Genomic DNA, 27676 nt, shown 5'->3' on the forward strand with positions numbered 1-27676 from the left:
TGTAATTTGTAATGGAAACAGACACACAGGCATGATGGAAAGGGGGCTGTTGCTACAGCAGCCGGCTAACGTGAAGCCAGGAGCCCTTCATGGTGAAGTTAAAAAAAAAATCCAAACTTTTGCATGCTGTGGAGGAGATGGTAAGAATAACTTGAGCAAGCCTGGTGGTTTGAAAGAAAACAAGTTCAGAAGAATATGACAGGGTTTTGTTTTGTTTTTTTGCTGTTTTTCTCCTTGAAACTTTGCTTTTTTAGCTGCTGACTGGCTGAATTCTGGGGAACTTTAAGGGACTCTTATTGTGAAACTGCTGAAGCTAGAAAGCTTTAGTGAAGAATCACTGAGTCATGAAGTTGGTGTTCTCTCCTCTGACTAATCTGTATATATTATTGAGTACCTGCTCAGCTCTACTTTAGTTCCCAAAGTGGTGGTATTACGGCTGCAGCTGGTCTTCATGTGGGAAAAGTTGCCCAGCGGCACAAACTAGGTACAGAAAAGGTAAGACAAGAGGGTTACCTGCATTTACTTCTGCATGCGCAGGGTGCTTTTTTGTATGTCAGGTATGTAAATAAGTTAAACCAAGGGGTGGACGATGGCAGATGAAAGCAATTACAGCCTTTAAAAAAAAACCTGTGTAATGTGATCTTGTATGTAGCTGCTCCAAGAAGCCGAGCTAAGCTCTTTTTGTCCTGACTCTTTCTGTATCTTACTGTATTAGTTAATCTTTTTGTGTGTGTGTGTGTGTAATTGGAGCCATGTGTAGGCAACGCCACATTGTTTGGCATCACTTTTAACATCCCCCCCCCCTCAGTCCACTTGAGATGTCAATGTGGCAACAGCTGTTTGAGTCTATGTGTGATTTTTCACACAGAAACAGGGAGTTTGGATGCTTTGAAATGCATTAACCACTCTCTCCTCCCCGTTCTGATACAAAAAAATAGCAAAGGAGGGTAAATTTGAGCTAAGAATACTCTGCGCTGCAAACAAGTTCAAAAAGTAAGGACAAAGGGGGAAAAAACTAGCCGAGATTTTGAGTAGGGCCAGATCTTCAAAACAATTATATGATTGAACAAATGATGTGCCAGTGTTTCGGTGATGGAAACAACCCAGTAACCTCAAGGATTTTGAATATTTTACAGAGTTTAGCATTTAAAGTGCTACGGTTCATTAACAAACTCGCAGGAGGCTTGTGGCTCGGTTTGCCGAGTGCTTCTGGGGAATGCTCCATTGTGTACTCAGTTGCTGTGGGTTCATTGTTATTTTCAGGTCTTTCAGACGGAGCGGCGAGAGACATTTTTGTCAGCGATCCTCGAACAGCGTTTCAGAGCAGCTGCCTCTAAAACAGCTCGGTTTTTTCTGGCTGTCCGTCTCCCTGACTGCAGTCGACGTTTGTTTAAATGTTAGAATGGGACACAAAGTACGGGAAAGTTTCCTGGCAGCGGCCACCTAATGAGAAAGAATGCTGGGAACAGTCATGCTTGCTTTTTTAGGGGAAAAAAATAATAATGATGTGTTTCCAGAAACTTGGAAAGCAGAGAGATGCATCGGCTTTCAAAGAGAAACCGACGTTTGCTTTTGGAGCATTGAGATCAGCATTAGATGAATTTGAAGCTCGCTCGTCTAAAAATAGGAATGGCATATTTTGCATTTTAGAAAGAGTTTTGATGGAGGAACCACTGATTACAAATGTTCTGTTTATTATACTAAACCACTGAGTGGGTCACAATAGCAAATGAACCACTGAATAATGATGATGATGATGACTGGGGGATTGTCTCTACCAGGAAGCAGTCAGTAGTGGGTTTATATACGCACATACACAATAGAAGGGGGGCAGGTTAGGGGAACCGTGGTGTTGTCTTACTGGTGCTTGCATGACCCTGACAGCCTCTGGGATGACCAAAGCAGCCTGTGACGAACTAAACAAATGTTCACCATGACAAGATTAGGACATGTGTAATGGGCAGTTCGTAGGGACTCTTATCTTTTGACAAATCGGTTGACCTCAAGAAACTTGACTAAAACTTTGAGCTCGGGGTATTAGATGAGTCACTGGCAGTTGCTGCTGAGCACGAAATGCCTGACAGGAGTTTTCTGCTGTGTTTTCTCATAGAAAGAATAAATACAATAAATATATCCTTATCAATTCTTGTAATCTAGGCTTCTTTTACAAGAAGCTTGGGTAGGGTTGCCAGTCCCTCTTTTCCTCTGGTGGGAGGTTTTTGGGGTGGAGCCTGAGGAGGGCGGGATTTGGGGAGGGGAGGGATTTCAATGCCATAGAGACTAATTGCCAAAGTACCCATTTTCTCCAGGTGAACTAATCTCTATCGGCTGGAGATCAGTCGTGATAGCAGGAGATCTCCAGCTACTACCTGGAGGTTGGCAACCCTAAGCTTGAGTCTGGTTTACTTTGGAAGGTACAAGAGTACTTATTTTGTCCAATCCCTTAAACATTATGTTTTATTGTGCTTTTGGATGTTGTCAGCTTCAGGTCAGCGCAAATACAGTTGAGGACAGTGACGGTTCTTTTAGCATGCCCCCTCTCCCCCTTCCCTTCCTGTCCCCTTCCCCCTTCCCCTACTGACTTATCTTCTTTCCCTTTTTCCATTTCCCTTCCCTGCCTTCTTTTCCCTTTTCCCATCCATTAACATCTTGTGGCTCCCCACGCTGAGTACTAATCGGAAATCATAACATAATCTGGGACCCATGATTAGGGTGCCATTATTATTTATTAATAATTTAATGTGTGTGTGTATATATATAGTTTTAATTGCTAAAATTTTAGTCAGGAAGGGCGGGATAAAAATATATAATAAAATAAATGGCTTTTTGCTTAGACTTGCACTGCAAGAGATGGCATACTTTCAAGCTGCAGGATATCCAGAATTCAAATAAATATATTGAATTAATAAAATATACATTAGGGTATCATACATTTCATATTGAAATAGTATTATCCTGATATATAGGAATGGGAAATTGGCATTTGTTAGCAATGCTTATTCCTTCATATGTGCCGGGAAACAAATCTTTCTGTTAGGTTTTTGCAATGGAAAATAAGTGCCTGTCTTTAAAATAATTATTTTGTATCGTAAATTGACACTGGAGAGGCTACACCCATTCACTTCCCTTACTACTAAATCTACAGTGCCATCCTAAACAGAGTTGCATCCTACTTTGAAGACAGTGGGTTAGGAAGGCATAACTCTGCTTAGGCTGGCATAGTTAGCAATCTGGTGTTGGATTTGTTTATTAAAACTTCATATAAATGTTCAGTATATTGAATTGCTCAGTTATATAACTAGCTGGTTCAATATCCTACTGTAGTGTTTAAGCACAAACAAATGAAAGTGCATTTGATGTATAATCCTATAATTTTAATTAAAAATGCAGATAGGTAGTTTGCTCACTTGGGAATAGTTTTTGATAGCAAAGTCTGGAATGCGTATTCTGTAGAGAAACTACAGTGTTCTTAATTGCTAAAGAAGTTTTTGACCTTTTTAAACAAAGTCTGGAATACGTAGTCTGTAGGAAAGACTACAGTGTTCTTAATTACTAAATAAGTTTATGACCTTTTTAAACAATGTCATATAATCACTTGCAAAAAAATTAACAAAAGCCCAGTATTTTGTTTTAGAAACTTGTATAAAATTGCCTTTTAAGATTTATTTGTGCTTACATTAACAAACCGTGATATATCATGGATGAACTGGGAAATATAGTATTAATATTAGTTGCTCCTGCACCACAGGTTCTACTCTAGCAGACATCAGACTACAGAGATAGTTCCCCTGGCAAAGATGACAACTTCTGAGGACAGGGTCAGTGGTATACCACAGATTCTAGGTGAAATCGCTCCCCAAATTTTCCCTTCCATAAGGACGGCCCCAAATCACCTGGAGTTTCCCAGGCCAGAGTTGGCCTAGTACTGATTTAGGCTGCAAGCCTACAAATAGTTGGGATTGAGAACTGTTGGGCTTCCAAGTAAATATGCATAGGATTAGGCTGTCCAGTTTTCCTTAAACTAGGGTTGCCAAGTCTCTCTTCTCAACCGGTGGGAGATTTTGGGGGCGGAGCCTGAAGAGGGCAGGGTTTGGAGAGGGAAGGGACTTAATTGCCATAGAATTCAATTGCCAAAGCGGCCATTTTTCTCCAGGTGATCTGATCTCTATCAGCTGGAGATCAGTTGAATTAGCAGGAGATCTCCTGCTACTACCTGGCAGTTGGCAACCCTACCTTAAACTATCACTTTTCCCAGCAGGGTTTTCAGCATTGTTATTACCCTGTGTTTCTGGGTTCAGCACTGGTGTTGCATCACTGGTTATGCCACCATGGAGGAAGAGAAAAAGGTAAAACCAGGAAACAAATTGCAAGGAGAAATGCCCTTGTGCAATGTGGGAAATTATGTGGTGCAACTTGATATGTTTAGTAGCCCACTGTTTGGTGATAAAAGTGCTTCTCAAGCATAGGAAATACCGTTTCCTGGAATTCTTGTCCCATCAGACAGACTCAGATTTTCCATACACCATTTGACAATTCTCAAAGGCTTCAATCCTGAACACCTTTGCTTAAGAATAGGCCTACTGAACTCAGTCCTGGCTACTTCTGTTTAAACTTGCATAGAACTGGACTGCAAAGTTTTGAACCTTATTCATGTCTTGGCCCAGTATTACTCAAGTGTTCCTTTGTACTATATGCCCAAATGCTTCCAAACATTTGGTTACACAAAGATTGAATCAGTAGCTTAGATGGTATAACAGCTAAGACCTAGTGAATGAATTCTCACGCTTCATAAACAGAAAGTAAATACGTAATTTCAACAGTCAGGTAGGAGCTCTTTATGTTGAGTTGAGTCTACCAAAAGAGTTCATCGAAGGAGTTCACAAGAGTGTATCTTTCTGTACTTTCCCCTTCCTCAACAGCCTGTCGTTTATCCTGAAACGTCTCTCTGAAGAGCAGCAATGCTTTGCAAACAAAATGAGCAGCAGCGTAGAGAACAGCAACAAAGAGCAGGACTCTTTTCCACTTTTCTGTTTGTGGCTTGCATCAGCAGAAGTCAGAAAAAGAAGACATTTTTCTGATTTCCACCCTCATTCCTGCAGCACGTTGTCCTGTGGGGCATTTTTGCCTCCAAGGTTCTCCTGATCCTCAGATAGGAAGTTTGGACAAACAGCAGGCTGCTTGGGGAAGGTGGGGGAAGATCTGCTGTGCCATCACCTTTAAAGAATTCTCCCAATGGATCCAACACATCTAGTATGTTACTTATATATTATCAGATACATTTAGGGTTGCCACCCTCGAGGTACTAGCTGGAGGTCTCCTGCTATTACAACTGATCTCCAGCCGATAGAGATCAGTTCACCTGGAGAAAAAGGCTGCTTTGGCAATTGGACTCTATGGCATCCCTCCCCTCCCCAAATCCCATCCTCTTCAGGCTCCACCCCAAAACCATCCCACCGATTGCGAAGAGAGACCTGGCAACCCTAGATACGTTGGCACTTCCAGCATTGCTTCCTTTTCAGGTATTTGTCTGAGCATAGGAAACACGGGGCTGAATGAGGCATCCAAAACCCTGGCTGGGTGAAAAGCATCCATGGGGACAGCATGGCAGGGAGGGAATGGAATGCGGGGAAAGGGTTAAGCAGGCTGCTGCTGCTGCTTGCAGCTTCTCTGCTGCAAAATTGTGCATCCCTCTCACATGCCTGCTGTTTTGCAGCTAGTGAAACAAGTGTGTTCATACTACAAGTTTAACACATTAAGTGGTGGTTGTAATATTCAAACTTGTATCTTTCATTCTGGCCCCAACAGGCTTTCAAGGTAGCTTAAAATAAAACTCATTCAACATACGGTATACAGAAGTTTACATAAATATTTGTATATCACCTCTCTGCTGAAGGGTTTGAGGGCGGTTAACAGTATTAGAAATGGTAGCAAAAGTTATATCCAGTAATGACTACTGTCATTCCAAATAAGGGCTTTTCTGCAAGCTTGACTTATGTCTGATTTTCTTGGCAGTCGATCCACAAGCACTGGAATCAGTTTGGGCACGGTTCTTCTGTCAGCCTTCCCTCTGCATTTTCATAGTTGAGGAGTCAGTTTATTTTCTTCTGCACGTGCCGTCAATAACGAGGATTTTCAAAGGAGGGTGGTGGCATCATCGGTGGTGTCACATCACCCCCCTTTTATTTTTTGCACATGCTTATATCAATATATTGTTGTAACAATATGTTAAGTAGGTTCTCTGAATCCTCAGCTTTAATTAATTTTTTAAGTCTGTAGCTCTTTCCCTCATGGTGATATTTAAAAAGGCATATATCCACAAGGGAAAGGGCAGGAGACTTACAGTGTTTTTTTTAATGAAAGCTGTGCATTCGAAGAACCTGCTTGACCTATCATTACAATGGTATATTGATATATCAATATTTTAGTGCCTTTAAAAAAAAAAAAGACTGCTTGTCTTTGGGGCGGGGGGGAGGAGAGGGAGTTGGTTTGACGATGGTGACAGTCCAGTCATTCAAAAGTGGAGGTTGGTAGGACAAAGAAAACTGACAAAAACATGCAAGAGGAAAAAGCCAACTCAAAATCAGTCTGCAGGTTTCCCAAGCACAGTATCACCTTTCCCTTCTTTCTGCCTTTCTCTTCTTTCAACCTTTCTTGCTTTTTCTGAGAAAAGGCACAAAAGCAAGATTCCTCATATACAGTCTTTATCTTGTCCTCCATCTCCCTTTTCAGGTGATACCTTTCCTTTGTGTTAGCAAGGAGGTTCACAAGGAGACTGACTCAGTGAAGAATTAAGGGGCTGTGTGCCTTTTGAAATATATATATTTAAAATATATACCATAAGAAACTACAGTAGCTTAAGCTTTTATAGGAAGCAATTTTTAGCTATGAAGGCATGTTTTACAATAGGTGTTTATATATGATTGCCATGCTACATCTATGGATTATGACACTTGGATTTTGGCTAAAGCAATAGGGTTACTAATATGATAGACCCAGTCCTCTACTGTGTCCACATCTGTGGGGTATGAAGAATAATGGATGGCACTGGCAACTTTGGATTTTTGCAGTCTGGAAGGGCTACTTGTTTCTAGCTCCATCCTCTTGCTCTTTAATTTGATATTTCAATGATGGCACTACAGATCATGTAATGAAATGCACAGGTGTTTGTATTAGCAAAGAAGGGCAAATATTAAAGGCTAATTAACACTTTTTTTCTTGGATTAGCACACATGGTGTATGAATAATATGTAGCCATGATCACCGTCAAATATGACTTAATAGAAATGTCTGATCTGTCATGTGTACATTTCAGTTAGAAAGGACCACTTTTGAAAGCTAATGCATGTTCTGTTGATCTTCAGTAGAACTTCATGAAGTTCTGCAATAAGAAGTGATTTCTTAAACTAGTTGTAGAGCAGGATAGGTGGGGATAGTCAGAACATCCCAAGTCGATAGTCATTGCTACTGAAGTCCCCATGCCTGAGCCAATCGACCACCCAGTCCCAGATTCTCTTAACTTTGTTTTAACTGTTTGATTTCCAGTTGGACCATTTTTGAGGCCATTGTTTAACATCTGCATTAAAAAAAAAAGTCTTGGTTTGCAAACTTACTTAATTGAGAAATATGTGTTAAAAGCTGAATTACTCATTTAATTGGGAAATATGTGTTAAACATTCAGATGTCCAAATAGTAATCTGTTCCTGTTCTAATTTCCCCCTATGAATTAAACCAGCTTTCAAAATGTTTTAAAATAACATTTTTTTGCTTGTGCAGTGCTTGCAGGTGTATATCTGTACACTAGTTATGGATTTGAGATTATTTTGAGCACAATGGACAATTCACAGCCAGTGTAATGGTAAGAGAGTTGAGCTGGGTCTGCTCTGACCTAGACCCATTCCCTAAATTGCCATGATATTATACTTTTTTGAAGTCTGTAGCCAGGTCTGGTTGACAAAGATCATCTAGGAGTTCCATGCTTGGGACTCAGTTCACCCGTGAAGGGAAGCCTGATTCATATTGAGCCCAGAGTGGCCTTGGAGAGAGGATTCAAGCCTTTGTGTGCCATTGTCCTGACCTATACTGCCCCTGGGAGCTGCTGTTTGCCCAGTTTGGAGAATCATACCTGCAATACATGTGCAGTCCAAGAGTTCAGGCAAAGCTTCCCAAACGGAGCAAAGAACTGGGGCTGTTTCAGGTTGAAAAAACGGTGTAGGGAGGAAGGCTTAACCTCTCTCTCCATGCACCATGATCCTGTTCTAAATTGGATCCTGTGTGCCTAGAAACTGAGTTCCAAGCATGGAATTCCCAGAACTCCTTTGTCAGTCAGATGTGAAAAAAGTATAATCTTGGGCCATTCTTTCACTCTCTCAGACTAACTTACCTCACAGGCTTTTTAAGAGTATAACATGAATTACTGGAGAGCTAAGCATACTGCCCTGAACACCTTGGAGAAAGGATAGAATAAAAATGTCTAGCCAAGAAATACAGCTCATATATCAAGACTTAGTGATTTATGTTCTTGCTCAGTAGGTATAGAATAAAAGGGAAGTATCTACTAATAAAAGTAGACCAATAAGTGCTTCCTTTTTAAATTGTGTTGATGTACTTAAATGTTTCCTTGTGCATATTTCTGTGCTATTTACAACCTCATCACAACAGGAAGGTCATTTAAAGTGTAGATTCAATTGTTAAGAACCTAGCAAGAACCTAGTGATGGAGCCTGGACATTGCAGGGACGCTGGAGGCTGGCTCAAAGTATCCATGTGCACTGTGACCACAGATGAAGTATGCCACCTCCCCCTGATGTGAGTCCCTAACGTGATGGAAGTTAAAGTTGGCTCTGATGACCCCTGCGTCTTCACTGAAGATCAGGTTTTCCCCATCAGTGTCCTAATCAAAGTCAGTGGAATCAACTGAGCACTGAGGGCCTTATCTATGGAATCATATCCGTATTCCCAAACCTCTTCATTTGGGGGGCAGGTGTTGCAATTATATGTGATGGAACCCTGAAGACTGGCCTTGTGTTTTACTAATACTATGGATTAAAATTAGAATTGACGTTAACTTCTATCAGGTGTCAGTTAGGAAGAGTATCTACCTGTCTTCAGAACTGCTGCTTACTTCTGATCTAAGTTTATTTTCAGTTTCCTCAGCAAGGAAGAGTCCTGTTCTCCTTTGTGTCTTTTCATTGTAGTTTATCTAACTTGAGATACCAGGCATTACACCTAGAAATATGCGCAAGCAAAAAGAACTGTGTTTCATGACCTTGTTTTTGTGGTTTCTATCTGAGGGGAAATAGTTTTTCTTTACCGTGCCCTGAACCTTCATACTTCTAAATAAAATGCTTTCTATTGGGTGGTTGAACTGTGTATCAAATCAAAGAACACTTTTGAACAGGATACTAGACTGTTGGTTATGTGGGGACCTAGAACAGTAGGCAAAGCTCCCTGAAGGTACTCTGATCCTCCTGTTGGGCAAGTCCTGATGATATCATAATAGAGGCCTATATGGTACGTGTGGCAAGTAGGAGCATCCTGGGGATTCTTCCACACGTGTGCTTCATAGGGATGCACAATCTCTTCCCTTCTACTTGACCCAACAACAGCCATAGCAGTTTCCAATGTCAACCATGATTGGGTGGGAATTAGCAGCCTTTCAGTTTAGTCAACTAATAGGGTTGCAAACGTCTTCTTGGGAAACCACTTGAGATTTGGAATGGTGCCTGGATAGGGTGAAGTTTGGGGAGGGAAGAAGCTTAGTGAAGAGTTGACCCTCCAAAGCTGCTATTTCCTCCAGGTGAATTGATCTCTGCAGTCTGGAGATCAACTATAATTTTGGGAGAACTCCCGGCTCCTCCTGGAAGTTGGCAGTCTTGCCAACTAAGCATATGAAAGCTGTATAAGCATGAAACTGGTGTATGCATTCAAAGTGTTATAAAGCTAACATACTGTTAACTATTTGGGCTTGAATCAACAAAGTGTCAGGAAACTCTAATATCTTTTTCTTTTCTTTTTTTGAGAATATTTTGCATGATGTCTGTGTGCTTGTTTGGGTTTACTTTAATCAGTTCCCTGGACTGCAATAGGTCTTGGAAACGGTGCAGTCAAATGGGCTATTAAGGAAACATCTGATGAGCGAATAATCCTGACATAGGACCCAGACAGGCATTTATTAAGGAAACCAATTACACTATAGGAAGTCACTGAAGTGTAAACATGTTGCTTCCTTTTTTGAAACACGTAAGGAGACATTCATTCTGGCAAGACCCACCAGACCTGGAGAAGTTTTAGCAGCTATGTTTCGATTACTGTCGTCTTGGTCTTAAAATGTGTTTTCTTGGAAATGAGTTTTAATTGGTTATGTTTGTGTGGTAGGCTTGCCTGTACTGTTGAATTTAAGTTAGTCTAGACACTGGCGGACATATTCCAACTACAGTGAAAGTATCTTGGAATTGCGTGGGCGCCACTGAGAAGTTTACATGGTTCAAGCTGTGTCCCTTGCTAACATTTAACATACAGCAATAAAATCTCTGATAAACCCAGAGGTCCAAATCAGAATGATAATTGTTTGTGGGCATTATGGTTCCTGTATACAGGCCATGATAACCTTTCTTTTTTCTTCTTCACCTTTCCCCCTACTGTCAGAGTTGGATTTATCCATAAACCAAGTAAACGACAGTTTAGGGCCTCAGATTATGAGAGGCCTATAAATACAAAAACTAAATTATCATTTTTTGGAATCATAGGAGGACTCTTGAACTTGACATATTTTAAGGCCTGATCCTGCCTACAGCCTTGAAGTACTTTGCCTGATTGTGTACTAGCTGGATTTCTCATTTGCTTAGTTTAATGGGTTAAGTTGTTTGTACAGTTGCAGAACCATTGCTGTCCTCATATGATAGATAAGTGCCAACAACGCTTTTCTCTGTGATGTTTTAAATATATATAATCAGAATAAGTGGTAAGTGGGACAAATAGAATTTCTACCATTTGGGTATACAAAGAGAGATACTGGATTGGTTTACAGTTTGGAAGTATTTAATAGAAGTTTACAAAATAGAAACATGTGAACTGATGTAGTGCCAAATATGATTGGTGGTGTAGCCCAGAGAAACTCTCTCGTGCAAGTCTGTAATTTCAGCACTAAAACTATGATCCAGGGTTGTCTGAAAGTGTGTGTGTGCTCCAAAATTCAGGTGGTGACTCCTTCAAAATCCCAGGCTTATAAACTGAAAATAGTACCATTTGAAAAGGAGCCTGGGGATTGGGTGTAAGAACTTTTCTAAATGGGAATGGATCCAGGGAGCATCCTCTTGAAGTCTGAAAGGGACCTCAGGCTCATGAACCTTGGATCCATTTCCCCTTCGAAAGCTCATACACCAGAACCCCAAAACTGCTTCTCACATTTTAATGGGTTAAAGTGCCATCCTAAGCAGGTTTGTGGCAACAACTTCTACGATGGAGAAAATGTTAAAAGAATTCAGATTCGTCGGCTTCTTTGAATTATGACCCAAACAACTATAAATCAAATAAGAAAATATAAACCACCAACAGTGATGCCATAAAGCTACTTTGTCTATTTCTGATTTTGGATGAGGAAAATGTCCTTCTTGGGGATTTTATAGATTTTTATAGCACTGCAGGACAAGAACAGTGATCCTGGTTCCTCTTACCTTTCCGTCTAAAGGTTATCCTGTAGCTTCTTTGATCTATTGCCTAATTCTAAGCATATTTACTTGGAAATGTCCTATTGTTTTCCATGGACATTTACTTTACGGACTATGACTTACATAAATGTTTTATATGGTCTATTTTATGCCCAAATAAGGGAGGCTGGCTGCTTTGAGACATTATACTCTACTATTACAGTATTCAAAACACAAATATTTATCGGAGAGAGCATAACTTATAGCTGTGCTGGGGAGCTGTCAGGGGAGCTTTAGCAACTTCATCTCTCTCTGCCCCCAAAGTCTAATTATATAGGCAAATGTTAAGAGCATGAATGATCCCACCAAATGAGCATTTCAAAACTCCATTGATGTCACAGACTTTGGCTGAACTGTGCTCTGTTATACTACCTATAAAATAACTACTGTCAGACGAATTATGTTGGTCCTGATCCAGCTGTAGTCACAGACAATTAGTCATATACAAGCATGGACCTATGAGAATCCAAGGGGGGTGTTATTTCCTCCCCCAGTCCACTCAACTCCACCTTTTCCACCATGGCACCCTCAGCCTGCTCAACCCCAGTTTCACCACAGTTCCCTGCCCCCCCCCCATTCTGCCCCTCCACTGTTACCACTCCTGGCCCATTGAGGTGCAAAACTGGATTTAGGAGGGCTGGAGGTCAGGGATCCACACCATGCTTGGATTCTGGAGGGTCATCTCCTCCCACCCCCAGCCAGGGTGCTCAGCTGAAGTATGCCGCTGCCTGCCTGGCCACAGTGGCTCCCCCTCACTGCTCCATCTGAGAAGTGGTTTAGATTTTTCTGCAAGAAAAACTTCCTGCTCTCCATCTGCCCATTCCATGGATTTAAGTATCTGCAGATCGGGGTACGGTTGGCTATTAGATATGTGCTAATAACTGGTACCCCCAGCATTCATCCCTATTGACATCTGGGCTAGTTGAATCAGTTCAGTTGGGCTCAGCTATGCATGCACAATGAAGACAGCAGTGTGCATCCAGAAACCCATCAAAGGTAGATAAGAAAGCTTCTTTATGCACATGGATCTCTCTTTCTGGACTGGGATATATGCATCATCCGTAAAAGCAATCTGTGGAAATAACTCAAAAGTGCATTGTCCTGAATGGAAAATGGTGGGGCATTTTGTCAGTATATTTTTGTTTTAGCTGACAACAGCTGTAAGATTTTAACTTTCTTGGAATAACCCTTTTAAAATAGGTTTCAGGGTGCAAGAATCTCTTGGGAGATGCATTGAGGCTGTCAGTTCTTGACAATGGCTGTGCTTTCCTTTCAGGGTCTCAAAAATGTTGTTTCTAGATTTGAACTGATGGCCCATTTCCAGTACCCTGAATGACTATTTCTCAGATCTGTTAATCACTGGGGGGGGGGAGGGGAGAGTTAGCGTTTCAAAATAGAACTTTAAAAAAAGCTCTTGTAATGTTGTTGACATATTTACATTCACTGTGGGCATTTCTTACAGACTAAATGACCTGTTGGTCCCTCTTTTAAATAAACATGCCCAACATATTCACACGAAACAAAGCATTCATGCATAACATCTTTCCATGATACTGTGAACTGACCCAACAATGTCCAGCTGACAGTTAAAGTTCAAAATATTAATTTTTCTTTCTTGGTTGCTATATATAGACAGTAAACATGCAATGCGCTGTTAACATAGAAGGGAGGAGAGAAGCATTTTTTCCATTGCAGTTTATTTTAACAGATGTTTTCTTTGTTTCCTCCCCACCCCCCTTGACAACACACCAAGGGACTGTGCTTCAAGCTCTATAGGGAACTAAGGCAACACTTACGGAACAACAGTTGCATCATCTGTCATTCATCACCATGTAGATCCAAGTACTGTTGCAACTTTTAGACTTGATTGATGCCTCGTAAACATAGTTTTACTATTATTTATATGCACTGTTTGAGAATAACACCAAATACCTTTTCGTCCACTTGAACATTCCTGGGAAAGGAGGCAGCAAGTAGTGAACCCCGCGAACAAAATCTTTCAAAACCAAATGGTTGACAGAAACACGGGAGCTCTTGGTGAACAACTTTTGAACAGCATAGTGGGAAAGTGAAATTGCCCGGTCTGTTGCCTTATGCCGAAAGTAGTGACAGCCGGCCTCAATAATATTGCTTCTTAGAAAAGTCAGAAGGGTGGTAGTAGTAAAGAGTATTTATGCAGTACTTTCCTGACACAGTAAGACCTCATTGGTCATGCAAAATGTTCTAGTTTCTTTTACCAAAGTCTTTGCACTGCTGGTGGTGTTTTTGTATCTTGAAAGAGCCCATCGGTTTATTAGCCATAAGATAAAACAGCCTAAACTTTAGGGTTGCCAGGTCCTTCTTCTCTATTGGACCAATGTGAAGACCAATGTGAAGCCAAAACCTGCCACTGTTTCTGCCCTAGCAATCGGTAATCAGAGGAACGCTGCCTCTGAATATGAAGGTTTCATTTATACATCATGGCTAACAGCGTTGGATTACGTTAGCATTAGATTAATAGTGTTACAATAATATCCTTCCCTTCCCATACAGAAAACCCTTAAGTCTATCTTTCTTTAAGCTTTGTTTTGCAAATGGGGGCTCAGACAATTTTTTTTAATTGTGGGATTTGTGTGGGGTAGAAGGGCTGCAAGTTCCTATAGAGCCACCACTTTTGCTGCTTTTTGGATGGACTCACTGCTAATACACAGGTGTAGAGAGAGCAAGGGTGCCACACCCTCTTCCCTTTCCTTGACACACACTGAGATTAGGGTTGCCAGGTCCCTCTTAGCCAGTGGCTGGAGGTTGCTGGGGTGGAGCCTGAGGAGAGTGGGGTTTGGGGAGGGGCGGAACTTCAATGCCATAGAGTCCAATTACCAAACCGGCCATTTTCTCCAGGTGAACTGATCTCTATTGGCTGGTGATCAATTGTAATAGCAGGAGATCTCCAGCTAGTACCTGGAGGTTGGCAACCCTGCTAAACTTTGACTAGCAGAGTGGAGCAGACATTACATTTGTTCTCCTGGTCTCCTAGCCCAGCAGACACCAGTCCCTAAGCAGCGGACTAGTCATCATTGCCAGTCTAGACCTGGCTTGGTGAATGAAGGTCAGTTTCCAGGCCAAATTCTCCTTCCTTTCTTCCCTCCCTCCCCCATAGCTATAACTCATACTCTCCTAGGATCAGCAGCCTTACAAATCTAGCCTCAGAGAGAGGCCTGATTTATGAAAAGGCTCAACTGGACTTCAAAAATGAAATACATACCCCTGGTGTCCAACTTTTTTCCTGTTCCCTCTGGCCAGTTGACAGTTATATACTGGGTTATAATAGGACCTTTATTCTGTGCAGCCTGCAAGTGGAGTTCAACCTGTAGTTGTTTATTTTGGAAGAGGTAAACAGCAAAGTTGCCTGGTCTTGTTTGGCGTTGGCTTTGGTGCTGCTTAGATAAAATAGTCAGCAGCGCCCAGGAGAACAGAAGGCAGAGATTTACTCTTCACACTGACTTAAAAGCAAAGCTTCCGTTGTTGAGCAGGGATGGCAAATGTTGAATGTATAGCCATTTGGAATGCTTAGACTTGAGATGGTTATTTTATGCATCCATGGATATTTAACTTCAGAACACACCATTGTGGCTTGAAGCCTGTGGAGAATCGATTGATTTCCTTCTGAATTATTTATTTTGTAAAATTACTGGTGCTCATAATTCTATTGCTGGAGTTTCTCTGCATGGAGAATTAGGCCTTAGAATCCTTGATGCTCAGATATGGGCCACACTCTTTCGATTCTGGGTTAAGAGTCTATTCTCCATGGAGTCGAATGGATACTTACACCTACTGCAACCTGATTCTTATCAGAGTTCATGGAGCAAATTGGTTGAATCGTATACAGATTTTTAGGAATCTTTCTTTTATGATTATGAACACAATCCTGAAGGGGGGTAGATTTGCAGCAGCTGGGAGCAGCGGAGCCGCACCGCCTCCTCAAAGGCTTCCCGGCTGCCGCAGACACACAAAACCCCTTAAAAGAAAAAAGAAAAAAAAGAAAAAGGGGGGAAAGACCCCATTGAAAAAGTGAGGCTGTGCCACCACCCCCAAAAAGCCCTGCTGCCGCTCAAGGGGGTGTTCCCAGGGCGAAAGGTCTGTGGAAGCTGCCTAAAGGCAGCTCCACCCCCTGAAATCCCCCCCCCCATGCCGGCACAGGCTTTCCCTTCTGGGAAAGTCCTGCCAGCATGGCTGCACTGGCGGCGCCTGGCAGTGCCTGGAAGCCAGTGTGTTTTTCCTGTGCCAGCGTAGGTGCCACCTTATTCCATGATAAGGTGGCACCTATGCCAGTGCGGGGTCATGCCGGCTCCAGAGGAGTTTCGCCCAGCCTTTGGATTGTTTAAATAAGATGCTGCATTCTGAGCGAGTGTGTCAGTGTGGTTCTGGTCACATAAACACCCTTCAACATTTTCTGTTCAGCTGTGACCTGCTCAATGTGGCAAGAGATAGATGGATAAAACCTTTCATCTGGGATCCTAGGTGTGAATTGGATAATTTGAGGTTTCTTTTAGCAGGGGTTGATTTTAATATTACATTGGCAGTTGCCAAGTTTTTTCCGAGTTGATTTAAGATTTAAAATTATTTATCCTTGATTGGTTATGCATATATGTATTTATTCTTTTAGTCTTAGTGTGATAACGTTCAGACCCGAATTGGCTGTATGAGCAGTATCGTTAAAGTAAGTAACTTCGGAACGAACCTAAACATGCTCCGAAGCAAGCCCTGCTATATTCAGGGATATTTGCTCTCTAGAAAGGGTCTTTATTCTGCCACCTTAGTATTATTAAATTTATGTTGACTTCTTGCAGAGGAGAACTCAATACAGATGTAGGGTTCAAAATCTGATTCACAATCTTGAAGTACTTGAAGATTGTGGAGTCACAATCTTGAAGTACTTGTGTAGAATTTTTAGTTAATATACTATCATCTCTGGATGTGGAGGTGATATAGCATTCCTTACTTTTTGAATTTTTGATTTCTATATGTGGCAAAGCTACAGAGTTTAAATCAGAAGTATGAAAACTGAAATATGCTGGACACCTACCGTTCAATTAGGCTTGCCAAGATAGGTCTGGAGTTTCCTGGAAGTACAACTGATCTCCAGATTACATAGAGCAGTTCCCTGGAGGATATGACAGTTTTGGAAGGCTTCGGATCCTCGCTGATCTCTCTCTCTTCCCCAAACTCTGCCCTCCTCAGGCGCCACCCCCAAATCTCCAGGGATTTTCCAAACCAAAGTTGGCACCCTATCCCACATTTTAGCCAGCAGGTATATTCTATGGGTCAAATATCAGGATTATTCCTCTATACTAGTGGTGCAAAATACTGAAAGTCTTAACCAGATTTCCTATTTCTTTTGTATTGTACCCAGAGTGCTATTGGTTTTAAAAACAGCAAAATGACTGCTGTTTTAAATTCTGTTTCTGATTACAACATCAGCCTTACAAGATGATCCTCTCTGAGAACTTAAATGGATACACTGAAGCAAATTGTTATGTTGGAGAGAGGTTTCCTATTAAGGGAGGGTGATGTAATGCTCGTGGAATATGGCCAGTTTCTCTCTGCTCATTTTATTTATATTAGCTCCATACCAGAGAAAGATACCCCTAACAACATGAGTGTGGCTTACTATATTTAGCCAGGCTATGTTAGTAATTCCAAAAGATTATGTTTATAGGCAATGGAAATAATTGTTTTTTAAAAGGTAGTTTCATCATCAAAATTCTATCAAATGGTTTTAGCTGAATTTTTTTTTTAAAGGATCTTAACATGAAGTTGATGTTTGGTGCTATGTGTCTTGAGGCATGTAAAATAGTTATCCTCCTGACTAAAGCCTTGCTCAGTTCTTATACAGCTCCCCCCGCCCCCCAGCTATTTTGGCGTTTTACCGTTTTGTATTTAAAACCACCATGTTGGCTATAGCATGGGCCAATGTAACATCTAAGATTCCACAGTTTGCATTCTGTATCCTTTGCCCTCTCCATCTTGGAATGACGTATAAAATCCATTAAGATGGTAGATCAATCTGTCACCTTCCAACTCTACAGGCTTAGATGAGTATGCAGTTCACTGAATGTGGGTTAGGGCTATCAGTGCTTGGCTATGGAGAAATTGTTCCAGCTCTTTTTTAATAACTTCAGGGCAGAATAATAAACATAGCATTTCCTGTCACTGCAATACTGGGGCAAGCTTGGACAAAATCACACCTGCTGAATCTCTCCCTACCATGCTGTTGTTAAAGACCAAAAAAAATTCCCTTTAAGAAAGCAGGCAGAAGTCCTAGACACATGTCGTCCTGGCTCTCATTTGTCCTAGAGGCAAGGGGGAAATGGTTTATTTGAGCCACTGCAGGATGAATAGGATGGATGACTTCAGGTGAGCATGAGTGGTGGTGTGTGTGTGCTGGCCTTGCTTTTGCAGAATTCCCTTTTGCTCTTCCCGATTAGAGCCCCGTGGCACAGAGTGGTAAGCTGCAGTACTGCAGTCCAAGCTCTGCTCCCAACCTGAATTCAATATCAGTGGAAGTCAGTTTCAGGTAGTCGACTCAAGGTTGACTCAGCCTTCCATCCTTCTGAGGTCAGTAAAATGAGTACCCAGCTTGCTGGGGGTAAATTGAAGACAACTGGGGAAGGCAATGGCAGACCACCCCATAAACATTGTCTGCCTAGTAAATGTCGTGATGTGACATCACCCCGTGTGTCAGTGATGATTCAGTGCTTGCACAGGGGACTATCTTTCCCTTTTACCTCCCTGATCACTTTTGCCAACAGCGTGTTTCTTCCCAACTATAATAGTGCTGCTCTGAGACTTTGAACTTCTGAACCAATTTCATATCAACCTAAAAACGTTAGCAAGGAGCAGTCTTGGACAAAAGGCATTCATTTGCTTGCTACCACTGGGATATTCTATTCACTTACTTATATGACACACAGATGTGTGTGTTTATTTCATTTTTGCTCCACCCTTCAAAGTCCCCTGGGCACCTCATTATAGTATTGAAGGGGGGGTTCAGGGGAATATGTGGGGCATATTGAATCAGTTATTTGATACTTGCAGGATATGCTAATAAGGGACTCGTCCAAATAATAACCTGGAACAAAGAAGACCAACAGAGATGTAAGACAAAGTCCTGATTCAGGAATTGGGAATGTGATCTCTGAGACCCAAACCAGGGAGACCTGTTTATGCTCAAGTCAGTACACGCAAGCTGTAGAGCCTGGGGCCTCAAGTGTGAAGTTAACCTCCCAGCAGAACCATCAGCAACTGCTAGCGGAAGTTGTGAGCTGCTGTCTGACCATGTTCCCTAGTTTCTCTGCATGATCACAAGGCTGTGCTTGCCCTCTGCCTTTCAGCATATGTGTTCCTCATCGTGGATGGTAACTGAGGGTGCTGGAAGAGCAGGGTAATTTTTTAATGCAAAGTCAATTTTGCTTCCCTAGGTTCCTTTCTTGCATGTTCCTTCTGATTAAACAAGAACAGTTGCGATCCCCCTTGTTCTGTATTGGTAACCACTGAAATGCATTGGAATCCTCAACTTCATCCCTAAGCCTGAATCAAAGGAAACTGTAGTTTCAGGGGAAACCAGACACTGCAAGTATTCTTCTGTATTCTTCAGTATGCATCTGCTGAGATCTGAACAGTGCCATCCTAAGCATAGTTAAACCCTTCAAAAAATATTTAAGTCGGTAGTGTTAAAAGTGTATAACTTTGTTTAGGATTGTACTGTAAAGCTCATCATACTTGATTTCTTTTCCATCGGTTCACCTAGCCATAATGTACATAGGAGGCACTCTGTTGTTGCATCTTGCTAACAAAGTGTGATATTTTCCCACTTGTTTTTTTGGAGCACTTGGTTAGAAAAATGGATAGGCTTCTAAATACTGATGAGAATATTTTGCATTGGCCAAGAGGATTGTTGTTGTTTTTAATTCTTCTAATCCCATAGTGTACTTATAACTCTTCTGGTTGAGCTCTTCTTAATTTTAAATCCAAAAGTAAATTGTAACCGAAAAGGTTGGTTTGAAAATATCCCAGTATTAATATTTCTGATACCAGGTTCTAAGGAATATCTTTTGTAGGATTTTGTAGGATGTATGAAGTATTGCCTGGATGGTATACAACTACAGAGGTGTGTAATCACTTCTTGTTTAACAGAGATTTCCCATTTGAACTAAAAAGAAACAAATGTACTTGCGTCTAACTTTTCTGTTGAACCACTGTTCACATATTATGGGCACCAGCCTGCTAAAATTAAACTGTGTGAATTCCCATTGATTTCAATGGGACAATTAAGCATACATGATACAATGGGACTAGAGTGTTTAACTTTCTTGAACTGTGCTCTGTGCAGTGTTCTGTGCTTCTAAAACAAGTGGCTTCAAACAGGAGAATCTGAAGACCTAGCAATACAGCAGGCCTTAAGAGTGTAAATCCATTTGAATACTGGCATGGACAGTGAAAGTTCATGGCTTTACTAGTAGAGAAGAGTATGTAAGTTATGTAATATGTTTGGGGGGTTGCTATGTTTATCTACACAATGTGTCAAATGTGCCACAGAACCAAGGTACACAGTAGACCTTTACGTCTGTTCAATGTGTATACAATCACTGTAAATGAATGGTGGTTAGGATCATGGTGGCAACTGTTGCATTCACAACATGTTTTCCCCCCAAATCTTGAGAATCATTTGAACAATATTTTAAAATTATACAGCAGGATATCATGGATGGATATTGATGTGCCAAAGGTATGGGAGTGGAGGCAACCAGTGATCAGAAGTTAGGCTTTCCCTTCTCTGTAGCTGGTAGACTCTGGGCGAAAACGCATGGTAGCTTTCGCCTCCTTTATTCCCTGTCTCAGCCAGGATTCAGCCAGGATCGAACACACATTCGGCGAAACGCATGCGTTCGATCCTGGCTGAATCCTGGCTGAAACAGGGAATAAAGGAGGCGAAAGCGACCATGCGTTTTCGCCCTCCACCTCCCTGCCCTTTTTTCCCTATCATACCCAAAGCCCTGCCAAAAACAATCATGCAAATTCTGCAAAATGAGTATTTTAGAACCAGTGCTAAAAACATAAATTAAATGCATGCTAGTTTGCCTAATTTGTGAATAGTACCTTCCAACCGTAGCTTGAGTTTCCTTAAGCTCATTTTGTAGCATCTAGCTGGCCCCTGGTTTCTTTGTGGTGTTCAGCAGAAGAAATCAACAAAACAGCCTCCCTCCTACTCTCGTTTTTTTTACCATTTTTTTAATCGATGATCTTGCTCAGCTACAATTTTATCGACCAGTTGAATTCTGTGTTTATGTTGTTGTTGTTGCTCTTGTTTAAGTTGAGGCTGTGGTGATGACAACTGCTGTGCCAGCCAAGAGTGAGTTGAGCACCTAAGCTTCGTTGAAGCAGTAAGAGAGGGAAGAGTTGGCTCTTCCAGGTACCAAGTATTCAAGCTGTCCCTGTTGAAGCATGTTTCCCACAATGGCATCCTTCTGTTGCTTATCTCATCAACTCCTGAAGAAATTATCCCATGTAGATCATTGGACAATTCCCCATCACTGTTATCCACGCATGTCGGATTGGACAGTTAAATTAGAAGCAACCACCAACACGAAGAAAGCCCAGAACCTTGTTTTTCTCCTGTAAACTGTTGGCATTCTGGTTATTTGTCCATTGCCACCACAATGGATTGCACAGAGCTGTTTCCCTTCATTAGAGAAGATCTTCTTGCCCTTCTTAGTTCTGCGATGACCAATTGTGACAATTGTTGCTAAATCAGAACCATTAGTTGCCTTTGCCACAAACTGACTCAACTTCATCACAGATTACACCAACTGGTCAACAAATTGTTTGCTTATCTGATCCATATTGCCATACATATCCCGTGCTCCATTAGTCTGTTTTAATAGGGCCCTTTTGCTCCTGAGCCTGATTTATGAAGTGGAGGCCTGCTTATAAGCCCTGTTTGAATCGCTGGCACCCTCATCCAGACTGGAAACAGTATCAGCCAAGACTTTCTGAACAAGTGACAAGAGGATACTAGATATGCCTCCCTTTGGTGGTTCACGGTGAGGAGACTCTTGCAATCCGCCTGTCCCTGGAGGAAATTTGGAAGGTGGGTTTCCTCCAGCTCGGTCATAGTTATCCCTATGAGCATAGCCAGAGGAAGTGGCATGTTGCTCATGAGATGCTTCCTTTGTTTTTTCCATTAGGTGTTGTTGTATCAGTTTTAATGCCATTCCAAAAATGTCTTTTGCATGCACATCCAATGACCAAGGCTTTTCTGAACCACTATCATAAGACCCTGGAGTTGCACCCTTTTCAGAACCATACACAGGCTGGTGTGTGGTCTTGCTAGTGCTTCTTTCCAGTTTATTCTGGATTTCCTGACGTGCCTTTTGAACAACCAAGGAGCAAAGTTTATTGACATAACTGGAAGAATTGTCTTGGCTTCCTCTTTGACCGCTAGTACCAGTTGAGGGCAGCTTCTCAGATGCTAGGGTGAAGGCATTTGTTTTACGAGAACCAGTTGCAGGTGTCAGTGCATGTTGAAATCCAATGGCGTATTTTTGAAGGTCACTGCTTAGCCAACTCACAACGTTGAGCTCTTCAGAAGAGCCTTGCTTGAAAAGGCAGACTGCGCCTTCTGTATTACTGGGGTTGTTTTTCTCATTGTCTTTTATTACAATAACTTCTTTCTCCTCCAAACTGCCCAGATCAAGTTCATTTAATCCTCTCTGATCTTTTTCCTTTAGATTTAGGCTGGAGACATCAACAAAGCAGATCATTTTACGGTCCTGGTCCTTCTGTCCTTCAGCGTTGTAGTGGTTTACTTTACATACAGCTGCCCCGCTGCGTAACCAGTCAATTTCTTGAGTCATCTTTAGTGTGTTAAGGTAGATTTGCAACCAGGGCCATAGAGTTCTTTTGTTAGATGAGCAGCTTTGATCCTGCCAGACTCAAGGTGTTGCGCCTCCTCTCTCAGCTTTCCATGCTCTTCTACCGGTATATGGGATTTTTGCCTGTGTGGACAAATGGTTTCTATGGCAGCAGTGACATCATAAAGCATCAGTCTCTTCAGCCAATCAGTGAGGCATCTGGGCAATGTTTTAAGAAGGACTTGCAAAAGAGAAGGCAGGAGCTCCCTCACATGTGCACAAAAGGACTAGATACTGCCTAAAAAGTAATGTAGCCAATCCACATTCTAGAATTTTAGAATTTCAAGGATCATAGCACTGGAGAAGACCTGGACTATCTTATCTAGCTCTGCTTTAAGGTTGCTGGGTTGAAAGGTTATTAAAAATCTGAAAGAAGGGCCTTTCCATTTAAAATTGAAGATTGCATCCTTTTATGTACTGGGATATCTACCTGTGATTCCTAAATTGGGAAACGTTGGGGAAATTGCTCTTGTATATGAAAAATAAGGCTGATAAGGAGGGTGTGGCTGGCTGGTCCTCTGTCCAATCACCAAGCTAAATTAGATGTCTGTTCTGTATGGTTAGTTCAGCAGTGTTATTGGGTGAGAATGTTCTTAAATTATCAAAGTATTTCCTAAAGGACATGGCTGTGTTGCTTGTGAGCATTTGTATGAAAGGGAGAATTTATGTTGTTTTATTCCATTCTAATACTTCAGCAGTGTGGAAATAACACTGCCTGCCAAGTTTTTCCTGCTGTGCCCAACCTGTAAAAAAAAAACAGGAGCAATGTCATTTTTAAAGAAATTGTATACAGTTTGTAGCCTCCTCAACGAATGTGGGATATAAGGTACAAGGTTGAAAGTAGCATTGTTAGACTAGCTGCATTATGGACCGAACACTTAATAAATCCTGAATATAGACGCAAGCACAGCTTTCCCTTGTTCTGGTAACCCTCCTTTGTTATTTTAATGGGTATATATATATATTTAATCTCCTTAGTATACGGCGATATGAAAAATGTATCCTGTCACTGGAAGAATTGCTTGGCAACATTTTGTGTTCTCACCAAGCCCTGGCCATATCGCTACTTTTGGTTTCCTCAGGACAAACATTAGCTTGAGGCCTAGTTGTCAGATAAGGGAACAAAAGCGGAAAATGAGCATGAATGCAGCTGCTGGGTTTGGTGATGATAAGGCAGGAAAAGAAGAATTAGAGGAGGATATCCTTAATAATGTTCTTCGTGAGGGCAGCTGGAATGTCTTTTTATCTTTTCTAAAAAAGAAGCTTCATTGCAGATGTCTGCTGAATGCCACACTGTGGTCACAATTCAGTACAGAATTTGATGCCATTTAAAACTATGGAAATTAATGGCATAAGTATACTTAACTGTACATATTTGTTTTTGGAGATGTTCAAGAAATCTTCAGAGACCTTTTACTTTTTCATTTTTCTAAAGATGAGTTTGTTTTTATTTCATTCTGAATGTTTCCCCCCCCCCTTCTTTTAAGCACAATATAATCATTAATAATGAATGCTTTTTGCTTATTTCTACTGGCAGGCTAGATGCAGGACAGAATAGGATGGTTTTAAAAGAATTTAAAAAATGTTCATTTATTATGGGGTATGTTTGTTGACACGGTGAACTCCAAAATTCATGTGTGGTTACATCCATGTAACTTTCTCATGAACTTGGCCCAGCGCTAAACAGTGCTTTGATTTTTGCTTGTTCACAGCATCTACATGAATAGGCACTTCTGAAGAGGGGCTAAACAGGCCATTTTTATTATAATGGACATTGTGGTTAGGGATGAGGTTTGCTCTAATATCGTCTTAGGGCTCGGTCAGAAGCTTTTGATTCTATTAGTTTAGGGCTCAGTTGAGACCAGGTGTTAAATCAGCAATGCTTCTTTAGTTTTAAAAAAGGCTGCACTGATTTCCTCATATAAGGTTGCACCAATTTCCACCAATTCGCCCCTCAGTACTTGGAAGAACCTCCCAAAAGGTGCTGGTACCAGAGAGCCCCTGTAAGTTAGCATAGCAAAGGAAGACAGTTCGGTGATAATATAATGACTGCTGTTTGCAAATGCTCGAGGAGGTTGTCTTCCAGACTTTTGAGTTTTGCACAGAAATGTCACATATTATGCCTCTTGCTTTTCTTGAACTTCTCTTTACATTTCCCCCCCCCCTGTATCTGTGTGTGCTTGTACGCGTTGAAAGTGAGCGATGGTCTACGCGACAACAAATGTGTGTGTCTTTAAACTGCTGCAACTCTCACTCTCTCTGTCTCTCCATAACAGACTAACATGTTTATGCCCTGGAATCTGAACCACTTAGTTTTGCTTCAGAAAGGTCTGCAAAGGGCCTGGAAGTGGAACATATTGTACATGTTCCAACAAAACTCTGGAATGGATCCCACAATGTGTTCCGAGCATACAAACAGACATCTAGCATGTCTTCTCCTTGCGTGGTGTTTCTTGCTGCAAACCCACAAGAATGCAGCAGGCCCCTTCTGCAGTCCAGGAATCATTCCATCACAACTGGCATCTGGCTTCCAGCCAAACTCTGTCTGGTTGAGGAGTTGGGACAGATTTAAGTTCAATCCCTACTAAAGCTATTTGCCCAACCTTGCCACATGGTCTCTTTGTCATCCAGTCCTCAGACCCTTTGGTGCAACTCCCCCCATGCCCAAAGCCCAGGGTTGCGACCCTCCAGGTGGTAGCAGGAGATCTCCTGCTATTACAACTGATCTCCTGCTATTACAACTGATCTCCAAAGAAAATGGCCACTTTGCCAATTGGACTCTCCGGCATTGAAGTCCCTTCCCTCTCCAAACCCTGCCCTCCTCAGGCTCCACCCCCAAAATCTTCAGGTATTTTCCAACCTGGAGCTGGCAACCCTACCAAAGCCTCTTCCACACAGGTGTAGGAGTATCTGGATCATGCGGTTTGTGGGAAGTACATTTGCAAGAATGCTTCAAAGCCCTAAATGTGTAGACCGTACATGTACGTAGAATCAGTCAGGGCCAGCAGGCCGATTACATTCTGTATTATCAGAATCAGGCACTCTCTGCTGCCCCTGTCCAGGTCCCAAGCAGGAAAGCTTGATCCCCACTGAGCAAGCTGCAGCCTGTCCAAAGACTTCTGTCCTGAGATGCAGCGAAGGCCAGACTTCCCGGGACTAGCAAAGCCCCTGCCCATCTCCTCCGCAGGCGACTTACCCCACTCGGCCCTTTCCAGCCCAAAGAAACTTACTGGGATGGGCAGCCGGGTCAAGGAGGAGGGGCTGTGGCTCAGTGGCAGAGCGTCTGCTTGGCACGCAGAAGGTCCTAGGTTCAATCCCTGGCATCTCCAGTTAAAGGGACTAGGCGAGTAGGTGATGTGAAAGGCCCCTGCCTGAGACCCTGGAGAGCGGCTGCCGGTCTGAGTAGACAATACTGACTTTGATGGACCGAGGGTCTGATTCAGTATAAGGCAGCTTCATGTCTTCATGTGTTCAAGGGCACGCCAGTTGTGATGGGGCCGGGCTTGTCTCCCTGTCTGCGTCGCCAAGCAGGGTGGGGAAGAAGAGACGTCGAGAAGCCTGCGGCCTGTGTGGCAGCATGGAGCAGCATCCACGTGGCCGGGAAGAGAGGGGAGGCCAAAGCTGTTGGCCCTCCGGCTGCCAGCCTGGGAAGGCGTAGGCACATTCCCCAACCCTTCCTGTGAGGACTCCAGAGGTTGAGGATGCAGGAGGAAGAAAAGATCCACGTCGGGCTGTGGTAGGGTTGCCAGCTCCCCCCTCTTCTCCGGTGGGAGTCTTTGGGGGCAGAGCTTGGGGATCACACACTAGCGGACCTTCACTCACCTGGGGAGCTGATTTGGTGGCCCGGGTGGTGAGTGGGGCTGAGCCGGCCAGCTGTGTGTCGGGGCTGCTGGGCGCGGTGGCGGGAGCATCCTGGGGGTGGCGGGGAAGCCACTGCGGCACCTGTCCTTCCCCGCAGCAGCGCATAATGGCGCCCAACATGTGCGGGGGCTGGGGCAGGGCTCTGCCGCACCTGTGCCGTCCTCCTGCACTTCCTTGGCCCTGCCCAAGTTCCGTGTTGCGGCATGCATGCATGCATGCACGTTTGCCCACCGACCCTCAGCTGGTCGGCGGGCAGAGGGGCAAATGGCCAGGGGGTTGCCTGCCACCACCGGGCACCTGGCAACCCTAGGCTGTGGGAATGAAGGATTTATGCCCTCGGACGGGGGGCTGCCAGGTCCCTCTTCTCAACCGGCGGAAGATTTTGGGGGCAGAGCATGAAGAGGACGGGGTTTGGGGAGGGACTTCAATGCCATAGAGTTCAATTGCCAAAGCGGCCATTTTTCTCCAGGTGATTTGATCTCTATCGGCTGGAGATCAGTTGAATTAGCAGGAGATCTGCTACTACCTGGCAGTTGGCAACCCTAGGAGGAGCGGAGGGAGGAAAGGAAGTGATTGGGGAAGTGATTGGGGGGTGGTACTACCCTGATATAAAGAGCTCAGTGGCAGAGGCCGGGGAGGAAGAAGGCAGGTTGGGTTGCTCAGGCTGTGTGAGAGAGAATGCTGCCAGGGATTAGGGAGGAAAGACGGGTCAGCCCTTTCCTCCCAACCCTATTCTTAGGCCTGCCAGAGCTCCCAAGAGGGAAGGGAATGGGGAGTCAGGAAACGAGGCTCAGCTCAATTAGACCCACCGGCACCAACACAGACCCGCCTCTGGACACCCCAACACCACACCAACCAGCGCGGGGGGGGGGGCAGTAAGAGCGCCACAACTTCTATGTGCCAGTGTTTCAGAGGATTCTTAAAAGGCCCGGCAAAGACTCTTAAGCCAGGGGTTCCCAACTTTTTAAAGCCTGCAGGCACCTTTGGAGTTCCAACCCAGGGGGATGGGCACAATGAAAAAATGGCTGCCTCGGGGGTGGGGCACAGTGTAAGATTGCTCCATTCTGTGCTTCCAGCTTTTATTTTCAGTTTGCATCTTTGCAATAAATGTGGGAATAGGACAATACGGATGGACTAACAGATCCGCTGCCAAACCTTTCTT

General features: G+C 42.9%; 1 protein-coding gene across 2 annotated transcripts in view; it reads left to right on the plus strand.

Annotated features, from left to right (window-relative positions):
* Positions 1-343: 343 nt before the first annotated feature.
* The window catches only part of LOC130482484 (palladin-like), an 81075-nt gene continuing 53742 nt past the window's right edge, over positions 344-27676 (plus strand). For both annotated transcript variants that reach the window (XM_056855218.1, XM_056855219.1), the window contains exon 1: positions 344-495. The gene's annotated coding sequence lies outside the window, so the exon portion shown is untranslated. The remainder of the gene's footprint in view (positions 496-27676) is intronic.

Source organism: Euleptes europaea, chromosome 9, assembly GCF_029931775.1.
Source record: "Euleptes europaea isolate rEulEur1 chromosome 9, rEulEur1.hap1, whole genome shotgun sequence".
Taxonomy (NCBI): domain Eukaryota; kingdom Metazoa; phylum Chordata; class Lepidosauria; order Squamata; family Sphaerodactylidae; genus Euleptes; species Euleptes europaea.